At 36.3% G+C, this 26,301-nt stretch overlaps 1 long non-coding RNA gene across 1 annotated transcript in view; it reads left to right on the top strand.

Moving 5' to 3' along the window:
* Positions 1 to 25,276, top strand: part of LOC309661379 — a 251,771-nt gene extending 226,495 nt beyond the window's left edge. Inside the window, exon 3 of the long non-coding RNA XR_014263999.1 lies at positions 16,652 to 25,276. This is a non-coding gene — a long non-coding RNA (uncharacterized lncRNA). The remainder of the gene's footprint in view (positions 1 to 16,651) is intronic.
* Positions 25,277 to 26,301: the final 1,025 nt, after the last annotated feature.

Below are 26,301 nucleotides of genomic sequence, written 5' to 3'. Positions count from 1 at the left end.
ATTTGCTCATGAATCAACCCAGACACCTGCCATGAGGTAAGCACTTGTGAGGCAACAGGAATACAATGGAGAGCAAAACCAGAGGCAACCTGCCCTAGTGAAGCTTTTAGTCTATCAGAGAGGTGGGGCTCAGTCAAATAGTCACACAGCTGTACAAACAGAGGTTGGAGCTCTGAAGGGAGAGAATGTTGTTCTAAGAAAGTTAGAAACTCTGCTTTCTGAATAGAGTTGCATATTCATCGGAGCTATATATGCCCTCCAGAACCTAGTCTTCTAAACTTATCCTTCACTCTTGTCCCTCTTTAATTCTTAGCTGTCACCACTGTCGAAACTTCTTCTGTAACATGCAAAACTGACCACAATGGCTTCCTTGCTTAAAGTCATTCCATGACTTTTATTCATTAACTAGAAGATAAAAATCAAAAGTTTTAGGAGGATGTTTCGAGTTCTTTATCACATGATTCTGCTCTATAGTTTATCTTTATCTTCTTCCACTCTAGTACACTGACTGTGTTTTACCTCCAATCTCAGCCACTTCCTGGTCCCCGAACTGTCATGCTATTCCCAGCCCGAGCCTTTGCTGATGCCACAAGTGAGCTGTCAGTTGTTTCTTCTAGGTGAACTCTGACCTGCTGGCAAAGATTGTTTACCACTGCTGCTTTTCAGAAGCCATTTGTAGCTGAGGGTTAATTTTCTTTATCTCTGTTTGTATGCTCTGAGAGCACTGTCTAGGAAAGCACAGTTTGTCATAGTTACTTCTCTGTGTGTCTTCCTCCACTGGATTCTGAAAGGACGCATCTTGTTAGTATCCCCACCACTTAATATGGTATCTTGCACGTGGCTTTTGTTTAATAAATACTTGTTGAAAAAACAAATGCATTAATGAATTTAAGATATTAATGGTGCTAACTGCAAGACAGAAAAAAAAAACTTTCCTAAAGACACAGAAACAATGGGAAAGTTAACTTCTTTTAGAAATTCTAGAATGGTAATCATTTGCTCTGGGAACTCTGTACCATTTTTGTGATAGATGTTTGTAAGTGACGCAATTAATAAATTGCTTGCAAAAATATACCTAAATCTTCACCCCTCCCTGTATGCACACCTTTTGCAATAAAATCTTTCAGCCCCTTCCATCAAGAGGTGGAGTCTATTTCCCCATCCCTTGAATCTGGGCTGGCCTCATGACATTTTTTTTAGCCAATAGAAAGCCGTGGAAATAACTGTACCCCAGTTCTGAGCCTAGACTTCCAATGGCCTTGCACAATTCTGCTCTCTGTCTCTTGGAATCCTGCACTGCATGAGAACAAACTCAGTCTATTCTGATGGAGGATGAGAGACCATGTGGAACAGAAATGATTTGTCCCAGCTGAGTTCTCCATAGACCACACAGTTCTCAGTGGACCTGCCAGTTGGCTGCAGGTGCCTGTGCAAGCCAAGACCACTCAGCTGAGTCCATCATAAACTGTAACCAGCAGAATCATGAGCTAAATAAGTGGTTCTTTTAAGCCACTAAGTTATGGAATAATGTTACAAAAAATGTTTCCCAGTAATAATCTATTTTTGTCTTATTTAATAATTTAAGTTTTTATTCACAAAGTATTTACTGAGCACCTTCTGCAAATCAATGTTTTAGACTTTAATGGGATACATGGGTAAATCAGATATAGTCCCTGTCTATAATGGAATGTGATTAAAAACTCCTAGGAGGAAGTGAACAAATGCATAAACAGGCAAAGATGCTAAGTTTAGCACAAGATTCCAAATAGGTGTGATAGTAAGTGCAGCTTTAAGATCCCATTTCCTAACTGGTTGATAGTAAACTATACTCCAACATAAGAAAACAGTATAAAGTGACCTGCAAGCAGAGGACACTTCTTTGAAATTAGTTCCAAGGGGGGTGGTCTGAGGGTCTTTACGGAAAGCCATAGACTACCTCAGCAGCTCAGTGTCCTCTGATACTGAGGCTAGGAGTGGGACCTACCAATAAAATGCTATCTTTTATCATATTACAGAATTGGAAAAAAATATTTCACAGTACAATCAAATTAGAATGTAGAATAAGTTTTTTTTAATGAAATTATTTATTTATATATATATTTTTATTTTTGGCTGCGTTGGGTCTTCATTGCTGCGCACGGGCTTTCTCTAGTTGTGGTGAGCAGGGGCTACTCTTTGTTGTGGTGCGCGGGCTTCTCGTTGTGGTGGCTTCTCTTGTTGAGGAGCATGGGCTCTAAGTGCACTGGCTTCAGTAGTTGTGGCTCTTGGGCTCTAGAGCGTAGGCTCAGCAGTTTTGGCGCGCGGGCTTAGTTGCTCCGCGGCATGTGGGATCCTCCCAGACGAGGGCCCGAACCCATGTGCCCTGCATTGGCAGGCGGATAGAATAAGTTTTTACTACAATGAAGAAGTTTTTGTAAAGGTTCTACCACTACGAATTTCATTTTGAGTTGATTCACATACAAATTCTAAGACTTTTTGTCTGAGGAGATACTGACTGATATGGAAATGACTAAATTTCCAACAACCACCAAATAGCTCAGAATTTCCCCCACACTGGCGTGTTCTGAGAATGGTTTTCAGTAACCAACATTTTTTTTCCCCAGAGCAATGTTGAGCACATAGTCGAGACTCAAAAATAATTGTTGATTTGAAGTAACTTAAAAGCTTTCCTCTTTGTTAGAAATAAAAGAATGACATTTCTCCAAAGAAGACATACAGATGGCCGACAGACACGTGAAAAGATGCTCAGCGTCACTAATTATTAGAAAGATGCAAATCAAAACCACAATGAGGTATCACCTCGCACTGGTCAGAACAGCCATCATCAAAAAGTCTACAAATAATAAATTCTGGAGAGGGTGTGGAGAAAAGGGAACCCTCTTGCACTGTTGGTGGGAATGTAAATTGATACAGCCACTAAGGAAAACTCTAATTTGAAAAGACACATGCACCCCAATGTTCATAGCAGCACTATTTACAATAGGCAAGACATGGAAACAACCCAAGTGCCCATCAACAGATGGCTGGTTTAAGAGGATGTGGAATATTACTCACCCACTGAAAAGAATGAAATACTACCATTTACAGCAACATGGATGGGCCTAGAGAATATCATACTCAGTGAAGTAAGTCAGACTGAGAAGGACAAATATCATATGATATCACTTACATGTGGAATCTAAAAAACAATACAGGTGAATCTGTATACAAAACAGAAATAGACTCACAGACCTATAAAACACACTTATGGTTACCAAAGGGAAAAGGAAAGGGGAGGAGGGATATATTAGGATTATGGGATTAATAGATACAAAGTACTATCCATAAAATAGATAAGCAACAAGGATTTACTATATAGCACAGGGAACTGTATTCAATATCTTGTAATAACCTATAATGGAAAATAATCTGAAAATATATATATAACTGAATCACTGCTGTATACCTGAAACTAACGCAATATTATAAATCAAGTATACTTCAATTTAAAAAAAAAGAATGAACATTTGACTAACTTTTTGGTGGTTTTGTGTTTCAGTAATCTCTTAATGTATCTAAATGATTAGAGAATGAAATATTCTGGCTTAATTAAATAGTCTATCAAAGGATTAATACTTATTTTATACATTTATAGTTTACCTAATAAAAACAATAAGAATTCAGTAGAAATGCTAACATTAAAATAATAGTCAAGTTTGACTTTTTGTTATAGTCATCAAACTTCATTGTATAACACTATAAGCAACATATTTTTGGGATTTCTGGATGTTTGTATTCCATAGAGCCATGAGTTTCCCACAAAAAGCTGTCACTTATAGTATTATGCGCATACAACCAGAAGTCAAACTATAAACAATCCTGAATTTTTCACTTTTATTTTACTGTTTTACATAGTAGCACATGGTGTTTAATTGTCAAAATGGGAAGTTAACATAATGTAGAATGCTTCTTCCGGTATTGAAAAGAATTTATCTTCTCCAGATGTGTAACAAACCTTTTATATGCCTTTCTATTTTGTCAGTAACCATATAGTCATACATACCACAAATGTCAGATTTTTTTTCAAAATTCATTTGGAATAAAATAGTCTAACAGAGAAAGAGTTTAAATATAATTTAGCAGAAAGTCAAGTCAAATTATACCTAGTCAGCTTGAAACTCGGGCCAAAGCTAAGAGATTTGCACCATTGTGGCAGTGGTTTGAAATAAAGATATTTTAGGGAGATAGAGCTGTCTTCTTTGTGAAGCCAGGAAATCAAGGAGTATTTATGTTATTTTGTGCAAAATATTTAGAATAAGAAATGTGGGTGCTATATTAAAGTTACTTGATAGAGTAAGGCTCCAGGAGGTACTAGGTTTAAAAAATAAAATAAAAAAGTACAATTGTCGTTATCTCTACTTTCAAGCTTGAGTAAATCAGAGGCAGCTGGAAACTTCATTCAACCAAGCAGTAGCTCAATGAACTATGTTGTAAAGATGTTAAACACTCTGCATATTTTCCTATCTTACACTCAGTTAATAGCATTTGAGTTTAGCTGAATTAAATAGTATCTATGACTTAGCCACTAAGTAGCTATGTATCTTTGTATAGTTCCTTTTGCCTCTCTGGGGCTCTAAGATGTGACTACACTGTGAGTTATAAAATTATAAATCTTCTTGGGACCCACAAATCATGAAAGTCGAACATGGTCTTTATTTTCTTTGGGAACAAGTATCATTTTGAGGCAATAAAGGAAATAACCTACACATTTGCCAGGCTGTACACTTGTCTCATTTATTAGTATATTGCCCAGCATAACCTTGAGGACAGGTAAGTCCTCAAGAAACAATGGATTATTTGGTGCCTTGTGATTTATTTCTCTTAGCATTTGAAGAATATTGTCAGGCATGATCTCAACAACCTAGAGGAGCTTACCTGGCTTTTGCGTCTCTACAAAGGTCACATGGTCTATGTAGTTAGAACCAGTACTGATGTTATTGCTTGTGGATATGGCCCCTGGTAGTTTTAATGAGGGTTATTTAATAGGTATACTAATTAGTGAATATACTGTGAGCTTACCTTTTTGAAAAAAATTCCTGGGAAGCTGTTGGGATATAATGCTGGTACGATTATCATGATATGGCAAAAATTGTGCAGGACCTCTACATGAGATCATAAGTAAACAGAGGATTTTAAAAAGTGACATTTAAGATATGAATTTTTCTCATATGTTGTCTAATTTAGTCTTTATGATAAACCTCTAAGGTAGGTATGATTATCCCCCTTTTACAGGAGAGGAAAAATTGAGAGAGGTTATTGCTCATTCATTCATTTATTCAACACATATTTATTAAATGCCTCCTCTAGGCCAGACGCTGTTCTAGGTATTAGGGAAAAAGCAGTGCGGGGGTGGGGTAGTGAGGGAACAGGATTCTTGCACCCGTAGAGTTGCATTTTTGGGAGTTATGGTGGCAGGAGATACTTGTTTAATGCTAGTAACAAATGCATAAACAAATAGTTTCTGATACCGTTAAGTTTATGAAGACAATACAAGGTAATGTGATAGACTGGCTTCGGGGGGTGCACATAAGAGTGGGGGGGATCAAGAGGCACCTCTCTGAAAAGGTGACGTTTGAGTTGGAATCTAATTTGTCTAAGTGGAATAGCTAAGACTTACACTTAGGACTCCTAGTGCTAAATAATCTAATAATACTATTCCTTTTAGTAACTCTTGCTATGAACACTAAAATACTAAAAGGTTTATATTAATAACAGAAAAATCCAAGAAGTCTATAAGTACCTACATCCTGCCTCCTCTTGAGATTGTTAGGGTCAAATAAAAAATGAAAGGAATGTAAAATCTATAAAGAATTTTGTACACTATAGCTTTCTTCTTATTGTGTACACTTGCAGTCTGGCATGGGATGCATGCTGAGAGCAAAAAAAGAAAAGGAATGAAACATGTATGCAATTTTAATTGAAGAAATGAGGAGTGTAGTGATGTAGCCATAAATAAAATGTGACCACATTTATTCTTTTTCTGCCCTCCAATGTCTTGAAGAAACAGCCTTCTGGAGATAAAGATTAAAATCATCAATAATCCACTGCCATAAAAATGATGGTTAATATTTTGGTGTATTTTTTCCTAGAGTTGTTTTCTATGCATATCTGAATAAAACTAACTTCAGATTTGAACATGGACTTTTTCTTTTTTACCTAATGTTTTATTATTAGTCTTTTCTCATGTTATTTAAATTTCATGAAACATAATTTGTTATGGCTCCAGAATAGTTCATCATACGGCTATACACTAATTAATGTTTTTGACCATTCCCCTATGTTGAACACATAACTTCATCCAATTTTTTGGCATTTTAAATAATACTGAAATGATCCTTATACTTATTTCTATGTATGTTTGCTTGCCTCACAGTGTCCTTTGGATAGATTTCTAGAGTGAAAGCACTGTCAAACATAGGAAGTTTCATTCACAAAATTGCTGGGAAAAAGTTGCTGGGTAGTTTCAGGCTCTCTTGCAAAGCCACGTTTGACATCCTATTTCACCCTGCACTACTCTGAGTAATCGACTTACAAGTGAAAGTCCTGACTTACAGATGAAAGTCCCTGTGGGAGCCAATGGTCTAAACTTATCAAGTCTGATAGTTATTTGTCCAATATTCTGTTAATAAAAACTTCATTTTGACCAAAATTTGAGTCCATGTCTAATGATAATTGATATTCACAGAATAATACTGAGACACTGCAAATTCTTAATCACCAAAAATGAAAAACTTATGTTCAGTAGAGTTTTGTATTCTGCATTTATAAAATTATATGTTACTTATATAGAATTGTACTTACAATTTTCTAACTCTTAAAAAAATAACAGTTCCTTTATGTCAATATGGTAGCTTTTGATTACTCATAATTATCAGTTGATCACAACAGAGTTTATTACATATTATAATGCAGTTTGTTCCTACTTAATTAAGTAAATAGGAGTATTAGATGAGACATACCCTCATTCTATGCTATATTACTTTCCCCAAATAAGCTTTTCTCAATTTTATTTAAAACATTCTTTATTTATACTGAAGTCTGTCAGAATAGCCATGAAGCCTGTCAGATGGCCTTAAGGGATTAGCAAATTATAATTTAGCTGAAAAATGACAGTTTTAGCAGGTCAGTGTTCCCCTCTGGAGGCTAAAAAATATGCATCAACTACACTAAGAAGAGGGATGTTTATTTGAAACTTATCCAAACAATCTGAAACCCCTAGATGGAAATCTTGAAGAAAAGGGATTTTCCACAGATTTCTAACTTTCCTCTTTCTCACTTTTTGATATTCAAGAAACAGAATCAAATAGCCCATCTGGCTTTGTTGCCTGAGGTGGAAGGGAAAGGGAAAGAAAGAGACAGAGAAGCTCTATCAGAATTTGAATTTAGCTGAAACTTATATCCAAGAAAGAAAGAAAAGAATATTGTACCTTAAATGAGGTATATTTGGAATCATTTGTGATGTATAAGGAAATTTAAATTCATGAAATTGAACTTTAAACTACATAAACAATGCAATAAAAGCAAGCATAAATTACCCAGTGTTACCTTCATCCTTTATCCATTTGCATTAGGCAATGGTAAATGTATACTGTTTCACTCAATGAGCTTATCTCCAAGTGTAGCTGTAGGAGAAATGATTTCCTTTAAAATAGCCTATTTTATAGTCAAGATTTCTCTCAGAGTTCAAATTGAACAGAAGCTCAGTTCTTATTAAGGTAGGACATATCATGCAACGGAATAACTACTGAAGTGGGATTTGGAATAGTAGTTTTCTGCTTATTGACTTGGGACTTTAGGAAAGTCAAATCACATTTCTGGACCCATTATTTCCTTCTCTCTAAAATGATAGGCTTGGAATGATAATTTATCTTTTAGATCACTTCTATTACCTACCCCTTAAAAAATTGAAAGCCCTAAAATTATAGGTACCTGATGCATCTTTTTGTCTATCTCATTGTTCTATTGTTCTGCTTTCTCTCTCCTTCCCCATATTTTTTAAATTTACAATTTCTTGTATGTTTGATTGCTCTATTAGAGGTATAAAAATAAATTAAACTTGTGAGTCCTTTCATCCCTATTAATTTCCAGTGTACTTGAGAGTAAAGATAGTCTTTTGTTTCTTTTGTGCCTTCACGTAATGTCTAATTGTTTTTCTGTGCACAGAGGAGTTCCTAGCTCTTTTTAAGCTGACCAAAGTCTTTACAGACTCCCCATGGAACATTGTAAATAGAATAAACAGATGCATATGTTAGATCGTTGAATCTCCATTGTTTTGTTTGTATGTGTGTGAGCTCCTGAGGCTATATATCCAGATTCTAAATCTTAGAATCAGGGTCCTTATCCTCTGCTTCTTAGAGTTTTTCCATCAAGCTCAACAAACCATCCCTTTCAGATTTCCATCGTGAGCTGGGAGAAGTAATCATAGTTAAAAAGAAAAAAAAGATGTAAATATGATCTCATTGGGCACTTAGGGCCGACAGCATCAAGAACTGTTTTCCTTAAGAAAGCTGTCCCTCGGGGCCCTGAAGGACAGAGCTGTGATTAACCACACTTGCCACTAGAGGTCAGTGCTGACCATTCACAGAGATAGTGAAGCCAATGCGATGGCCTCAGGATAAAGTTCAGAGTTAGAAGAGTATCTGAAGTTTCTTTGCACCATTGGTTGAGATTAAATGGTGGGTCCATTATGACTTGTGTATTATGTGCAGACCTTATTAGATATAATTTGAACTTGGCTGATGATTCTATTCTAGAATATTATTTAGGATTACTTCTCATTCTTGGATACAAGTCAACTGTTTTAGAAACTTTAACAAATTCCTGCTTTGCGGGATATCTCAGTATGCTCTAGGTTTCCCTACTTTCTCCTTTTTAAGAATGTTATACTAAGTATCAATCTAGAAGTAAATGTAGGGTATATGTAGAGGGCAGGGTGATGGTATTTGAGGTACTTTGATAAGGTTCTTGTATTCCCACACAACTTGAAATTCTTCTCCACTTTTCCAACATGGAGGCTTGTCATTCTGTCATTAGGCATTAGTCCTTTTGAACGAAACCACTTTCCTACAGCTTCCCCTACCATAAATGTTTGTTATTTGTATGTCATATGACAGGAACTGTACCTTGATCTTGAGCTTCAAGAATTCCCTGGCCAAGTATTACCTGAAAGAGGTAATGCTAGGACATGGTTTCTAGCTTATATTTACTTGACAGAGGTTATTTGGCTTTTTGATTGTGTCTCTATGACTATTTATCTATGATCAGCATTTGTTATAAAAGAAGGAAGAACTAACCTACTATAAATAAGTATTTCTTGTGTATATTATTGCATTTAATGCTCATAGCAACTCCTGAAGTAGGGATTGATTTTTGTCTCCATTTTACAGATGAGGAGATAGAGGTTCAGAGTTGAAATAACTTGCTCAAGACCACACAGCTTACAAGAGAAAGGGCCAGGGTTTGAATCCAGGTTTTCTGTTCTCCAAAGCCCATCTGTTTTCCTAAGTATCAAATTGCCTAATGTGGTATACATACTAAAATTACTGTCCCCCATTCCCTGTCCCTCCGATTTCTCTATTCCATACTGGTCACCACTGCATCAGGTATCTTCAGGAGTTAATGATTTCTAATATTTACTATTCTAGCATGCTATTCTAATGAGAACATGTCCTGACCCCAGTACATTTGTTAACATAGTTTAATGTCAATTACAGAAGGTCTCTCCTTGAGTCAAGGTATTTGATCATTGTAGTGCCTCTCCAAGTCTCCTTATAGTTATTGAAACTCTAAAAGCCAAAGGGCTCTAGTACACAGCTTGGGCTGCCATAATAAAATACAATACACTATATATATGGACATATATACACTACCAAATGTAAAATAGATAGCTAGTGGGAAGCAGTGGCATAGCACAGGGAGATCAGCTCAGTGCTTTGTGACCAGCTAGAAGGGTGGGATAGGGAGGGTGGGAGGGAGGGAGATGCAAGAGGGAAGAGATATGGGGATATATGTATATGTATAACTGATTCACTTTGTTATAAAGCAGAAACTAACACACCATTGTAAAGCAATTATACTCCAATAAAAATGTTTAAAAAAAGATACAATACACTAGATAGTTAAACAATAGGAATTTTATTTCTCACAGTCCTGGAGACTGGGAGCCAATTTGGTTCCCCGGTGAGGGCTCTCTTCTTGACTTTCAGATGGCCACCTTCTACCTGTGACCTTACGTGGTGGAGAGCTAGACAAAACAACCTCTCTGGTGTCTCTTTTTATAAGGGCACCAATAGCGTTATGAGGTCCTCATTCTTATGAACTCATCTAAACCTAATTACTTTCCAAAGGTCCCATCTCTGCATATCATCACACTAGGGGTTAGGGCTTTACCATGTGAATTTGTGGGGGAGATACAGTTCAGTCCATAGCAACCCTGAATATTAAATACCAGCTATTTTTCCTATCCAAAGTATAAGGAGGAAAATTTTGGGAGGAGAAATGTCGGGCAAGCGTTTTACTTTTGTTTTCACACTTGGTAATTTGGTGAAAATGATAGCCCACCACTATTTGGTGGAAATAGTAGTGATGTAGTAATTCCACTCCAATAGTAACTGAGCTTCTTGATTGAGTTTCTTGAGAACTGTGCTGTTCATTTATGTATGACTGACAGCTACATGTTAATTGGCACATGCGTTTTGAATGAAAAAGGGATCCCCTAAGGAACAATACCTGCAAACCTGCCTTTCTGGTGTGGTTTAGAGCTGTGAGGATTATACATAGGCTTCTTGGAGTTCTCAATTTTCCATGTTTTAAAAAATGGAAACCAAGTTTATTGAGGTATGTTTTGCATATAGTAAAATTCACATTCTTAAATGTATAGTTCGATGGGTTTACATAGTATAATGTAATTATACTATGTAAATGTAATGTAATATAATGTAAGTATACATTAGTATATACTCTATCACCACCATAGGAAAAAATAGAGTATTTTCATCATCCCCAAAAGGTCCCTTGTACCCTTCTGTAGTCAATCCCTTTCTTCCATAACTAGCCCCCAACAACACTAATCTAATTCCTGAATATTGTTTTGCCTTTTCCAGAATGTCATAAAAACAGAGCTACATAGTGTTTGCCTTTTGGATCTGGCTTCTTTCTTGAGATTCCTCCGTATTTTTGCATGTATCAGTAATTTACTTATTCCACCAAGTAGTATTCCATTACATGGATACACCACAGTTTGCTTATTCATTCACCAGTTAATATTTGAGTTCTTTCCATTTTTAACTATTTTGAATAAAGTGGTTATATATCTTTTATGGACTGACTTTTGTGTCCCACCCCCAAATTTATATGTTGAAGCCCTAACTCCACACAATGTGACTGTATTTGGAGATAGGGCTTGTGAGGAGGTGATAAAGATTAAATGAGTTCATACAGATGGTGTCCTTTTATGAAGAAGAGAGTTCTCTCTCTCTGTCTCTCTCTCTCTGTCTCTCCCCCACTGAGCACACCAAAAGAAGAGGTCATGTGAATACCCAACAAAATGATGGCTGCCAAGCCAAGAGAAGAGGTCTCAGAATGAAATCTACTTTGCCAGAACCTTAATCTTGGACATCCCAGCCTCAAGACCTGTGAGAAATAAATTTCTGTTGTTTAAGCCACCCAGTCTATGGTATTTTATTATGTCAGCCTGGGCAGACTAATACAATATCTGTGCACGAATCTCTGTGTGGATATGGTTTTACATCTTTTGTGTAAACACCTAGGAGTGAGATTTTGGGGTCATATAGTCAGTTAAGTATATTTAACTTTATAAGAAACTGCCAATCAGTTTTCCAGAGTGGCTGTACCATTTTGCATTTCCATCAACAGCGTGTGAGAATTTCACTTGCTCCACATAGAAGCCAATACTTGGTACGGTTAGTCTTTCAAACTCAGCCATCCTAGAGAGTAGTGATATCCAATTGTGGTTATAATTTGCATTTACCTAATAAGTACTAATATTGAGCATCTTTTTATGGTTATTTGCCGTCTCTTCTTTGGTGAGATGTCTGTTGAAATATTCTCATTTTAAAAAGTTGGATTATTTTATTACTGAGCTGTAATAGTTCTGTGTATTCTAGATACAAGCTCTTTATCAAATATTTGTTTTGCAGATATTTCCTCCCAGCTTCAGTCTTCCCTTTTCTTTTTCTTGACAGTATGTTTTGAAGCACAGAAGTTTTAAATTTTAATAAATTCCAAAATCAGTTTTTTCTTTTGTGTTTACTTCTTTTTGTGTCCTAAGAAATCTTCACCTAATCCAAGTTCACAAAGATTTTTTTTCTCTTGTGATTGACTTAGAAATTTTATAGTTTTAGGTTTTACATTAGGTCTGTTATATATCTAAGGTTAATTTTTGTGTAAGGTACTATGTAAGGTCAACACTCACTTTTTAAAATGTTAATCTCTTCTTAATGTTTAAAGAGTGAAATGTAGAACTAGGACTGTCCCTTTCTTGCCACATGGTGAATCAAGATTATTTTGATCATAGACTTGATGGAATTTAATTGAATATTGACTTGGAAAAATATTTCCTCTCCAGTTATCTTTTTATATCTATAACTACATCTATACTTACATCTATGTCTTTTCTAAACCCTAGACAATCTTCACACTTCATTTAGGAATAAAACCTCAAACAAAAAAAGAAAAAGGCAGCTATAACGAGAAGGTTGAGAAGGAATTTCATTCCAGTGTACTTTAATTCATTCCAGAATAACTGAGATTCAGAACATGCTGTGTTATGGGTGAAAAGGCTTTCTAATAATCAAATGTAAGTTGCCAATGAAAGTGTCTCAGTTGGAGTCCCTTGGATTTAAGTGCTTTCAGTAGGAGAGCATAAAAAATGACTTTCAGTAGGGTGCCTGATAAGTTGTTAGAATCTGTAATACATGCTGAGATTACTTCAATACACGCTGTAAAAATAAACTATTAAATAGAAGACAAAATGACAGAGGAAAAAAACTTTTCCAATAGTTACCATGGCATTGTGGAGGGTTTTTTTTTATTGTGAGTTAAGTACTTAGAGACAGGAAACAAAGGGCAGGAATAAATAAGCACTTCTCTAAGTGGAGAATGATAGTGGGGAGATTCTCTAACAATTTCTTTTTTACTTTGGTTTATTACTATTAACATTTTAGTAAATTGTCTGAATAATAAAATCTCTACTGAAGTTAATATCAATATAAGAGATGTTAGGCTCATGGAAATAAACTTACAGATAAATTCTCAATTACGTGAATGTAAAAAAACTGACAGATGAGGTTTAATGTGTATGTACAGGTAAGAGGCCTATTTAAAGGGAAGAAGTATAGAACTGATGGCTTCAAGGTATTGGTTATAACCTAGGAAAGCAACCTAGAAATGATTGTAGTCTGCTCCCCAAGGCACCAACCCAGTGGCCTGCCTCATGAAGAAAATTGGAAACAAATCAGAAAGCATCATCTTACAATTGTCTAAGAACTGGAATACTATAAATTCTCCAGGTCACCACTCCTCAGACAAAATAGAGCTGGATGAGTCCCAGAGAACAATAAGTAAAATGATCAAGGGGTTTCTATATGAATATCGATTCAAGAAATTCGGATGGTTTAGGCTAGAAACATGAAAGCAAAGAGGGAATATGATCAAAGCCTTAAAGTTGTCAAGCCTACTGCTAGGTAAAACACAGGCTTGTTCACAAAATCACAGAATATAGAACTAAAAAACCCTGGTGCTTGACATACTGTATGTAATATAGCTTTTTAAAGTATTGCTTTATAGATAAAGCAGTACATTTAGTGAGTGCAGTTTCTTTAATGGTGAGTTAGGTCCGAATGAATGAGTAGTTTCTGGGACTATGATAATTGTTGTTGGTAGAGCCACAAAGCAAAGAATGTTTAAGTAATATTTCTGACCTTTAAGAAATTAAATGTATTACTTTTTCCCAGTAAAACCATAATGTGTATTCATTATAGAACTGTAAACATATGGATTAAAAAATAAGTACCCACACTCTCACTGAGAAATACAAAGAAAATGTAACACTTTAATCTATTTCTCCCATGCATTTCTTTTGTATCTCTGTTCATACTTTATGTACAATTTTTTTGGAATATTATAAAAATAATGTCCTATTATTTTAATATGATATTTTTGTGCCCATAACCTTAATTTCATGGACATACTATAACTCACATAATCACTCCTCTAGTTCTCAACATCTGGGGTCTTGCCAAACCAAACTGAACTTTTCTAGAGTGACATTTAGACAGTGATGATTATTCAAAAATAATCCCTTAAAGAGATGTCAAAAGCAGAACAGGAGAGTGGAGAATTAGAGGACATTAGGTTTTTGCAAGGTGCCTTAAAAATCTATATTATGTCAATTATTAACTATAGACTAAATATGCCGAAGAGATTTGTAATATGATTTTTAATTTTATTTGCATGCTACTGGGATTAATAAAATAGAAACTCATTTTAAAGTGACATGGAATGCAGAGTATCTTTCTCTTATGCATTGTGTCAAAAGTACAATCACTAACATGAGAGGAGTTCATAATATTTTTAATTAAAAAGAGATTTTCATGCTTATAAAGATTACGTAAAATTACTCCGTAGTTATCTTTTGAGTGTGAATACCAGAGCTAGTGATACTTTTACTAACAATTTCATTGAAAGCTGTCAGTATGATTGCTTCAGTATGGTTTGAGACAATTTATTTTCTCTTAACGTACATTATTTGAAGAAGGTAAAAGAAGGAAGATAAACAAATTTACCAATCCAGCGAATGCTTTTCTTTGGAGAAATATGAAGATGAATAACACACAGTATCTTTCCTCAATATAATTATTATATAACTGGGGAATCAAAATATACAGAAAAACATAAGTAAGATTTCTATAATAAATGTAACAGAAAGAGAAAAGAGAGAAACTGGAAAACTTCATGGAGGAAGTAGTATTTAAGTTGCATGTTGAAGGATGGGTACAACTCATGCAGGTAAATAGGAAGATTGTAAGTCTTCCTTTGGGAGGGTAGGTAACGAAACGCACGGTGGCAGTAATGCCATGACATAACTAGGGGTATTAAAAAATTACTTTGGCTGGAGTGGGGAAATTCATTCTGGGAGGTAGTAGAAAATGGAGATGGAAATAGAGATGGAAGATGGATGAAAGATTTTAGACTTTATCCCCATGTATAATGGGGCCCTTTGAAGAGTTATTTAATAGTAAGATGATAAAATAAATGATACTTGTAGATGACTAAATCTAGTAGTGATGTGTAATTGGATTGGAGTGAAGAGAGACTGAACATAAGAATACCAGCAACAGTACAGAGAGATGAGGAACTAGGGAGACAAGGTCATTACACGTGCGGATGAATGCACTGTTATAGCTTGTATTTCCCAACAAGACTAGGTCCACCCAGGAACTCCATTCTATTATGGGTGTGATTTGCCTTATCTACCTTTTTTGAACACCAGTAAAGTCACTGGGATTTCTCACAGCATTATAGTCTCAGGGTAGTCAAACTTCTTTCATGATGTCTGTCTTCTCCCAGTATGAGTTTTCTAAGAAAACCAGGCAAAATCTGCAAGTTTCCTATGATCTAGCCTCAGAAGTCATGAAACATCATTTCTGCCATATGCATTTAGTCAAAAGTGAGTCACAGGATTCAAGATTCAAAGGGCGGGGGGTACTTCACTGGAGCATGGATACTGAAATTCAGCCAGAGACTCCTCACCAGTTCCTTGATGAGGGTCCAGTCCCTCCCTGTTCCCTGGGCATGATTCTGTACCAGTCAGTGATCAATAAGGGAAGTGGAACCACTGTGAGTTCTTATAGGACTAGGGGATTTATTACAGGGAATAGACATTATGCAGTTGTGGCAGCTGGTGAATAAATTTCTGTAAGGCTGCTGCCCCTCTGTCTGGTGGTGGTCTGAAGTTGTGGTCAGCTGTTAGAAAGAAAAGCTGGACCCAAAGCAAAGGATGAAAAAATAGAATGTGAGAGGACATACTGGACCCATGAGGACAAACTTCTGTCTCTCATTTTCTCCAGCCTTGACAATGCAGGTCCTTTATAGAAGTAGTGAGAGACAGACTCTGAGAAGCAGAAGGAGAGCCAGTAGGAGCTGGTGGAGCTCTAGGCGCAGTTGCTGCCCCTTCCCAGCAAGCCAAGCCAGCAGATTAGTGATGGAGTTCACAACCTCCAGGGATACCTGGTACCCACATTGAGCTTCACATTTGCAGCTTCACTTCAGCCTTTCAAATCTCACAAAAACTTCTCTTTTGGCCATGTCTACACCAGAAACATACAGGGAAGGGATTCTGGGAAACGTAGTTCTAGCTTAGTTATGTTAACATTAGTACAAACCTCCATAAAGTTCTTCTTTCCTCCAATAATACAGGACACTTCCTGCGGCTGCTGTGAATGTCTCTGCGTTGCACGGGTTGGGTGGACTTTTGAGATGTAATTGGCTTTTGGCAACCAAAAAATGCCTTCTTTGGAGATAGTTACCTAAGAGTGGATCTCTTCATTGTTTAGATATTTACTGATCTTTGATTGTTTCCTTTTTCTTGCAGTAACTGAGATGACACATTTTGCATAAAGTGCCTCATCAGGTAATTGATCTATTTCTACTTTTATGTAAGTTTGTATGGAAGGTATTTTTAAAGAATATTGCTGTGGTTAGAGCTACACTGAGTGTTTTGGCTTAGAATGTTCTGTTACGAGGAAACAATTTGAGTACTGTTTTACTGATCAAGACCTAGCTGCAAGGGTCTTTTAATTCCTAGTACTGTTACAACAACTCTCTCTAAGCAAGAAAAAGTAGGTGAATCAATAATGCTTAGACCCTCCCTCCTATAAGCAGATCTGAGTAGGAAATGAGCCAGTGAGAAGTAAGCTCAGCATTTTAAAAAATATTCATTTATTTATTTGTTTATCTATTTAGGCTGAGCTGGGTCTTAGTTGCCGCATGTGGGCTTCTTAGTTGCGGCATGCATGCGGGATCCAGTTCGATTGAAACCGGGCACCCTATTTGTACACAGATTCCCAGAAAATCCTACTTGCTTTAATATACACACATATGTTAAAAAAACTAGCAAAAACCAGCAAGTAGCTTTGCTGTTAGAAGCAAAAAACGCAATAATTCTTTCGTTTGGACATCAGTAAGTAGCCTTGCCAGGGCAAGGCCTCAAAAAGTTGCTGTGAGCCTCACTTGTTCCTCTCCATGGAAGTCTTTAGTAAAAGGCGAAAGATTTATTCGATCTGAAGAGAAATTGATATGACAGGAGGAGATGGAGCAGTGAGGAACAGGCCCTGGCAGGCGTGCAAGGGGCGTGTGCCTTGGTTTCAAGGCAGAGTGGATGCAGTTGGTATACCATGACCCTTTTATTTGAATGTTAATGATGCAGAAATCCAACCTGACTTCTGAATTTTCACTAGACCAGAGCCTTAGCATCAGGGCTATCAAATCATGGTCCCTAAAGTGTCATCTTCATGGTATCTGCTATAGGAGAAGACAGCTGGGACAGAGGTTGAGAAAATGGGGGGAGAACAGTAGTGTCACTTCTTGTTTTGTCTGCAGAACCCATTTCACTTTTTTAAAGTATCTGCTGTTGAGTGCTCACTTTGATCTGCCCTCCTGCGTGGTTAGGAGGACTCAGATTAGCTCTCCTCGTCCTTAATTTCTCTAGCTAGCTCAGAGGTATTTGGAACAAGATTGCACTGAGAGCCCTTATTACTGAGTTTTGATCTGTTACTCTGAGAGGACCTTACGGATTTCAATTGTTACTGTGAGAGAATGTTCTGGATTCAGTTGTTACTCTGAGAGAACATTCCAGATTTGAACACTGGAAGCTTTCTTCAAAACTGTGTTGAGTTTCATTATGATGTCGTCATTCTTTCATTGAGAAAAACATAGAATAATGAGAAAATGTGGCATAATAGAAAACACGCAGGAAATTGAGTCTTGGCTCCTAATAGCTTTATGACTTTTACTGATTCTGGGAATTGGTTTCCTTATTTGTAAAGCTGGTTGCACTAATTATTGCTGTGGAAGTAGATTCGGTGAGAAGGTGAAAATTATCTAAAAGAAATATGGTCCAAAAATGTGGTTTATTCCTTCCAAGCGTACTTGTGTTTTACCTCTGTCTGGTGCTCTGCTGGTTGAGAAGCAGCATGGTCTGAAAAAGAATCGCTTTCCTCTTCAGCACTCCACAGCTTCCCATCTTCATTCATCTCTTAAGCCTAACACTATCAATATGTGTATCACTGCCCCTTATCTCCACTTACCTGATTCTACTTGTGGGGAAGAAGAAAACTGAATGGCAAAAATAAAATTATAAAGTCATGTGGAGAATTGTAATGTTGGTGACATTCTAAAATTCTAGGGATGATTATATACTTTTTTAGTCTTCTCTTTAAAACATTTCCAAACTTACTTCCAATGTAAAAAAATAATCAGAAAATATACATTGAATGGATATATAAATGGCTTATAAAAGTTACCACAGGTGAAAATCATCCTTTCTAAATGCAATGTAACCATCCTTCCTAAAGGCAATTAAAGTTATTTTCCTTTTTTGTGATTTCAAGAGTATTCAAATTATCCTTTATGTATCAGATTCTTTTTTTTTTTCTTTTGGGCCTGGAATCTTTAAAAGATTAAAACTTAGGAAGATTGTTTTAATAAACGTAGAGCCAAGGCTGTGCATTTCATGAAGCATCTTTGCACTGTGAATAAACCCAATTCTTTACGGATCTTTATGGATTTTGTGAGCAGGGAACACTGTTGGTTAAAGTTTGGCAAGGTTAACGAGGGGAAGGAAAGTGAGGTTATTCAATTAATTATTATTTCCTCATCTTTAAATTTTTAGTGATTACAAAGAAAACTCAGTCCTAAAGAGAAAAATAAAATCAATCCATACTAAAATAACATTTCTATTGGTTTTTGATATGACATAGTGATACATGGATAATTACTTAGAAATAGCAAAGTAATTTTCAGCTCTTTTATGTCGGCTTCTCTGTAACCAAAACACCCAATTTTTTGCTCAGTTTTTAGGTAGATCCCTCCTTAACCAAAAAAGTTTGTCAGATTCAAAACCAAAATGGAAAGTAAGAGAGGATGATCAAATTCATTTCTATTTGGCAGACACTTAAAACTGACTTTCTTCTAGGCCTTAATCTTTTTTTCCATTTCACATCTTGGCATCTCAACACTTTGCTATCTAAAAACAAGACACATTCCTTCCTTTCCCAGAGTACTAGAGTGCTTTGCTCCAGAAACAAAAACCAAGTAAGTGCTTCCAAATGCTTAGCTCCTCTTTCCCGTACTTGTTAAAACTTTCAGCTGGGATGCCAGTCTGCCTCCAGGACACAAGAGTAGTTGGGCCAGTCACGGAGAAGTATGTCAGCACCGGCATGCATTGTCAGGAAGGGCATGTGTGGCCTGATGCTGACAAAGGTGGGCCTCCAGATAGCCTCTTTCTTCATGACCATAGTTCCATCTTAACTGTTCCCACCCAATGTAAATCACAGTTGGGGCCTTGGGCTAATTCTGTGTGCCTGTGAAAATGTATTATTTACCTTGAAACTATGTATGTAGGATCTTTCAGGGTTGAAAATTATTTTCGCTACTGGTTGAGGACTTTCTTCTTTCAGTGTTGAACCTAATTCTTGCATCCGATTCTCAAATAATCAGATGACAGTTTTATAAAATGGGGATTCGTTTTGGCAAAACTATAAGCTCAACATTGAAATGCAGCTGGTTTTGCTTCTTACAGTCTAGTTTATCTCCAGAACTTAGTTGATGCTCCAGAAGTTAAAATAGATGTGAATTAGCAGCAGAACCTGTAGCATCAGACTTCGCTTTGTCTGATACTAACTGAATTAGTGATTAATTATGTTTAGAAAGTGATTTGAGCAGCTTTGAAGATCATGAAGTTGTCTGTATGGGTGTTTCTCACAAGGAAAGTAGGAATTGTAGTGATTCTAACCATCACAAAGTAACTGGGGTGGTATTTGTAAGAGAGTTTAAGATCCAGTAGTATAAAATGATGATTGTGTATTAATCAGAGAATATCACCTCCAAAAAAAAGGGGCCATAAGTAAGCAGAACGGATAGTAACCCAAGGAAGTCAGAGTGAAATAACCTTATCTCAGTGGCTAAACTAAGGGTGGGGATCTCTAACAAATGGTGGAAACGGGACAGTTATACTGAGTGCTCACCTGCTGGCCTTTGCTCCTCATTGGGCCTCTGACACCAGTGCTGGTGTCACATTTGTGTGTCTGTGTGTGTGTGTACATGCATGCATATTGGGTAGTCCCAAAAAGAAAACCAAAGCAATAATAGATTTGGCATTAGGTAATGATTAATTCAGAAATTAATTTTTCTACATTGCAATCTGTTGGCTTTTTGTATTTTAAAGTTTGCTATGTGTATGTCAGTGAGGGAGTTGGTAATTGGAAATGGACCTCTGAGTAGGGGAAGGGAGAAGTGGTCCATAAAGACTTCTAGGAGGAAATGATTCTTGAGTTGAATCTTGAAATATTATGAGGATTAGATCTGGTTAATATGGGAAGGAAGAATATTTTAGGTTGAGGAAATGACATGTAAACAAATAAACACATAAAAAGGCGAGTGAGAGTGATCATTTGGGCAATAGCAAATAGGTAGGGAAAGGGTATGGGGTATGACAGGAAATAATATAAGATGGAGACAGAAGTCAGATGATGTAAACCCATGAGTGGTGTGCTCTAGCAAGCTGAATTTTATCCTGAAAGAATGGAGAACCATTTAAGCAGAAGGACATAGTCAAATCCATAGTCACCCTGATATGACTTTGGTAGAAGTGTGGAAGGTTGATTAGAGAGTATCAAGTTGGAATTAGATAAGTTATAATAATTTATGAAGGAAATGATAAGGCAACAACATTCTCCTAAACAAATGCAAAAAAATTGTTATCAAAACTTCCCGAAGTAAATATTGGAATAGTTAATTTTTTGTGCTTTTATGTCAAAGCAGTATTTTGGTTTCTAACAATGATAGTTTAAATATATTCCTAATTCATTTTCATGTGTGTTAGAAATGACTAGTAAATATGCTAAATAGTTATGGAATTAATATTTTGAATGCTTTTGTGATTCTTAGATGTATATGTTTTTGCATTATTATTTTCTGAAGTTTCAGAAATATAATTTCAGTGTCATTCAACTTCATTGAAGATGTACAAATATCCCAAGAGACCTCTTTTATTCTAATTTCTCTTAGTTTTGAGTCTTTTGCTCAAGTTGAAAAAGGTAAAAATTTTCAGATTTCAAAAGAAAACAAAAATTAAATAACACAAATCTAACATGTTTGTCTTCCTGTTTCCTTCAAATCTAAGAAATAGATTGATATGACTATTTAAAAACCAGATAGTATTCCAGTACCACTTAATGCTGTTAAATAAAGCTTGACATTGAAATGAAAAGGGCCCTCTTAAAAAGTGAAGTTTTTTTTAGTTCTTGGAAGGTATAATAATTAAATAAGACTGTTTCATATATTGTAAAGGATTTTGATTTTCTAACTGCAGTACACTTTGTTTCTTTGAAAAGTATTTACATTTGAGAAGATTTCTTTTGTTTGTTTTGTGAAAGTATTAATTCTGAAAACAGGTATGGCTATTATATATATTTAAGAAAACCTCACACAAAAAGTGAAATTGTAGATTTTTGTTTACATTCTCAAAGAGTAGTTCTTTTCGTAAAAAAGGTGTTTGAACTGATGTCTAAATGTTAATATATTTTTAAATGCAATGGGGGCTTACAAGAATATTTCGACAACTGATAGAAGAAACAAAGTGCAAAATCATGGAATGCCTGGCCAGCACATACCATTAGTCACAATCTGCTTGGCTCACGTATATATTACTTATTTTGTGAAACCACCAACACGTATGACACCAGCATATGTTTACCATATGCTTTTTTATCCTTGAGTTTGTTTCCTGAATAGTACACACTGTCCTTAACACAGAATGTATTTAAAATATGGTAAATGGGTCATCACGATAGTAATTCCAAACAAATTCTGCTAAAGGACAACAAAGTATAACATTAAGAGATATAGACGAGATATTCTTTCACCAAATGAGACCCCCATGTCCCTTAAATTATTCCTCCTATCTATGTTTTGGTATTTTCCATTGAGACACTTTGTCCTTTAAGACAGAGATTTCAGCTTAGCATTTTCCTGAGATTTGTAGGAGATTATAAAAGGATCCAAATAGGAAATGTTTTATCCATACTACGTACTTTTTCTGATCCATTATAAACACACAGGCATATCAGGGAAAAGTGGGCCTCTGTGGGTCTCAGTCTTTTTTTCCTGAAAACAAGCTTTAAGTAGGGCTGTATCAAAATCAGGTGCATCCAATCACCATGGAAATATTTTTGTAATTGCTTCCTGGAGGAGCTGCAGAGACATTTGTAGTCATATATATATATATATATACACGTGTCTAGGTTTTCCAAATTTGGACTCTTTTGGAACACAATACCAAAGGCCAAATCCATTAACCATGGATAGAACAGAAATCTCTACACAGCAAAGGATCTCTGAGACTCAGCCAGTGACTTCCTAATTTTAAACTATAGCAAAGTTCAAATTTGTCCAAAATTTAACTTTTTAGGTAAACAATTTTTAGAAAAATCTTATAAAAAGACTATCAAAACCTCCCTGACTTCATGTTTAGCCTTACAGACTGAAAGCCTTGGTGAAGGAAAGGAATGAAATAACATAAGAGAAAGGGGAGGGGGCGGGAAATAGGAGGGAACAGAGAGTAAGTAAAGAGAGAAGAGGTGAGGCTTCTCGCCAGCAAAGGACTCAGGTGTCAAACTAGAGTTTATCTAACACTGGTCAAAGGATCCAGCCAAAGGGAGACCTCAAACCAGAGGTAACTTGCTGGTAGAAGGAAGCCATAAAGATGTTCTGTCTGGCACAATTTGATTATTTTCAATGAAAGAACTGCCCTTTAAACTCTTCCTTTGTTTCTTTTGTTATTTGGTAAAAATTTCTCCACCTGTGTCTATACACGAAAACACAAATAACCAAGCCACACAATGGCATCTTGCCAATATATTTTATGAATTTATTGGCACTCATTTTGATTCGTGAACTCATTTTATGTTTTAGGGTTTTAAAAATGTTAATATGTCCCAGGCTCCCAATTTATTTGAAAACTGTGTTTTGTGTCATAATGTCTCCAATGCTTACTTGTATGTGAACTTAATATCTTACAAATGGCGTATCCTTAACTTAGCAGGTGATGTAGTTTTTTGGGTATTGTGGGTTAGTTTCCCCAAGGCTGGTACTTTTCTTTATAGTTTTTCGTTTTCTTCCACGCCTTTTTCTTGATTTGAAAACTTTGTTATACTTAAATGTCCAGAGGAGACTAGGTCCTAGTAGACGTCTCTATACTCTGCAAAATTGCATTAAGGGAGTACATTTACTAATTTAAGGAAGTGAGGTAGCTAAAATGGTTTGTTCCTTCTGCACATCACTAAACTGATGGCAATTATTATTACTAAGGCAAAGAAATCAATGCTCAAGCAATCACATTGTTAATACAGACCCAAAGATCCTCTCAAAGAGATAATCCACCCAGGCCATCGGGGGCCCTCTGAAGTTTCCTTCCCACTCTGGGTGGCTGTTCTATGCAGTAAATTAGATTTGAGATCAGTACATCTCTTTCCTTCAGTTCTCTATTTAGCCTTTCCTCACTCTCTCAATCTTTTCTGACATATATGTGAACACCTTCACAGTACTTTGGCATCTGAGACAGCTCAGATTAATGTAAATGTAGTGATTTCCTAGGTTTTATAGCTAGTAAATGGTGCAGTTGGGCTTAGACCTATGGTCAAAGAGAATTCTTTCATGTTGAAAATGTTAGAAGTCCATTCACCTTTCCTCTAGCATTGAATGTCCATTCTGGTGACCACCAACATTCAAACATGCAAGATTTATTAAAAAATGCCATTCTCTTCTTCATCCATATCATTTTATATCATGTGACTTAAACATTTCTTAACAGGCTTCCCACTTCTTTTTTCAGGCTATTCATAAAAATGAGTATGTAGGAAAATGAGACTTTGGGCATAATTGTGTCTATTTATAGTATATCTATTGTGTGATAACTGAATTGCTTGTTTAAAATATATGGTGCTTACAGGGACCCCCTCCCTCTGGGAGAAATATTCTTCCCCTTCAAATATCAGTGTCGGCCACGTGACTAGTTGTAACAAATGGAATATGAGCAGAATGGACACATCCCGGATCTGAGCAGAGGTTTCAGAGCCATACATCATGCTGCCGTTGTTCTTTTCCTGTAGAAAAGCATTTCCCAAATTGGGGCCACTCTTTCTGCCTGGATTTGGGAATAAAGACTTGGGGCCACAGCTACCTCATAGCCAACATGCCACATGAGTGAGAAATAAACCTTGGTTGTAAGTCACTGAGGTTTGGAGGTTGGTTATCACAACATTATGATATAGCAAATGCTGACTAACCACATATAATGCATGTCAGTGGGGCCACTGGTTTCACACACAATGGCTTTTGATACATTTCTTGTGGGTAATTTTGATACACATATATTTCTAAATTAATTGGAATTTGTTAGAGCAGCTATTGTGCCAACAGCTAAAGTTATTCTTTTATATTGCTATTCACTGATTTTTTTTGATTTTTTATATTTTATTTTATTTTTTAATTTTTAAATTTAATTTTATTTATTTTTTTATTCAGCAGGTTCTTATTAGTCATCAGTTTTATACACATCAATGTATACATGTCAATCCCAATCGCCCAGTTCATCACACCCCCACCCCCACCCCCAACCCTGCGGCTTTCCCCTCTTGGTGTCCATACGTTTGTTCTCTACATCTGTGTCTCAACTTCTGCCCTGCAAACCGGTTCATCTGTACCATTTTTCTAGGTTCCACATACATGCCTTAATATACGATATTTGTTTTTCTCTTTCTGACTTACTTCACTCTGTATGACAGTCTCTAGATCCATCCACGTCTCAACAAATGACCCAATTTCTTTCCTTTTTATGGCTGAGTAATATTCCGTTGTATATATGTACCACATCTTCTTTATCCATTCATCTGTCGACGGGCATTTAGGTTGCTTCCATGACCTAGCTATTGTAAACAGTGGTGCAGTGAACACTGGGGTGCATGTGTCTTTTTGAATTATGGTTTTCTCTGGGTATATGCCCAGTAGTGGGATTGCTGGGTCATATTTCTATGTTTAGTTTTTTAAGGAACCTCCATACTGTTCTCCCTAGTGGCTGTATCAATTTACATTCCCACCAACAGTTCAAGAGGGTTCCGTTTTCTCCACACCCTCTCCAGCATTTGTTGTTTGTAGATTTTCTAATGATGCCCATTCTAACTGGTGTGAGGTGATACCTCCTTGTAGTTTTGATTTGCATTTCTCTAATAATTAGTGATGTTGAGCAGCTTTTCATGTGCTTCTTGGCCATCTGTATGTATTCTTTGGAGAAATGTCTATTTAGGTCTTCTGCCCGTTTTTGGATTGGGTTGTTTGTTTTTTTAATATTGAGCTGCATGAGCTGTTTATATATTTTGGAGATTAATCCTTTGTCTGTTGATTCATTTGCAAATATTTTCTCCCATTCTGAGGGTTGTCTTTTCGTCTTGTTTATGGTTTCCTTTGCTGTGCAAAAGCTTTGAAGTTTCATTAGGTCCCATTTGTTTACTTTTGTTTTTATTTCCATTACTCTAGGAGGTGGATCAAAAAAGATCTTGCTGTGATTTATGTCAGAGTGTTCTTCCTATGTTTTCCTCTAAGAGTTTTATAGTGTCCGGTCTTACTTACATTTAGGTCTCGAATCCATTTTGAGTTTATTTTTGTGTATGGTGTTAGGGAGTGTTCTAATTTCATTCTTTTACATGTAGCTGTCCAGTTTTCCCAGCACCACTTATTGAAGAGACTGTCTTTTCTCCATTGTACATCCTTGCCTCGTTTGTCATAGATTAGTTGACCATAGGTGCGTGGGTTTATCTCTGGGCTTTCTATCTTGTTCCATTGATCTGTGTTTCTGTTTTTGTGCCAGTACCATATTGTCTTGATTACTATAGCTTTGTAGTATAGTCTGAAGTCAGGGAGTCTGATTCTTCCAGCTCCATTTTTTTCCCTCAAGACTGCTTTGGCTAT

The sequence above is a fragment of the Balaenoptera physalus genome, assembly GCF_965194825.1.
Source record: "Balaenoptera physalus genome assembly, chromosome: 5".
Lineage (NCBI taxonomy): Eukaryota > Metazoa > Chordata > Mammalia > Artiodactyla > Balaenopteridae > Balaenoptera > Balaenoptera physalus.
This window is presented reverse-complemented; position numbering and strand designations above follow the sequence as displayed.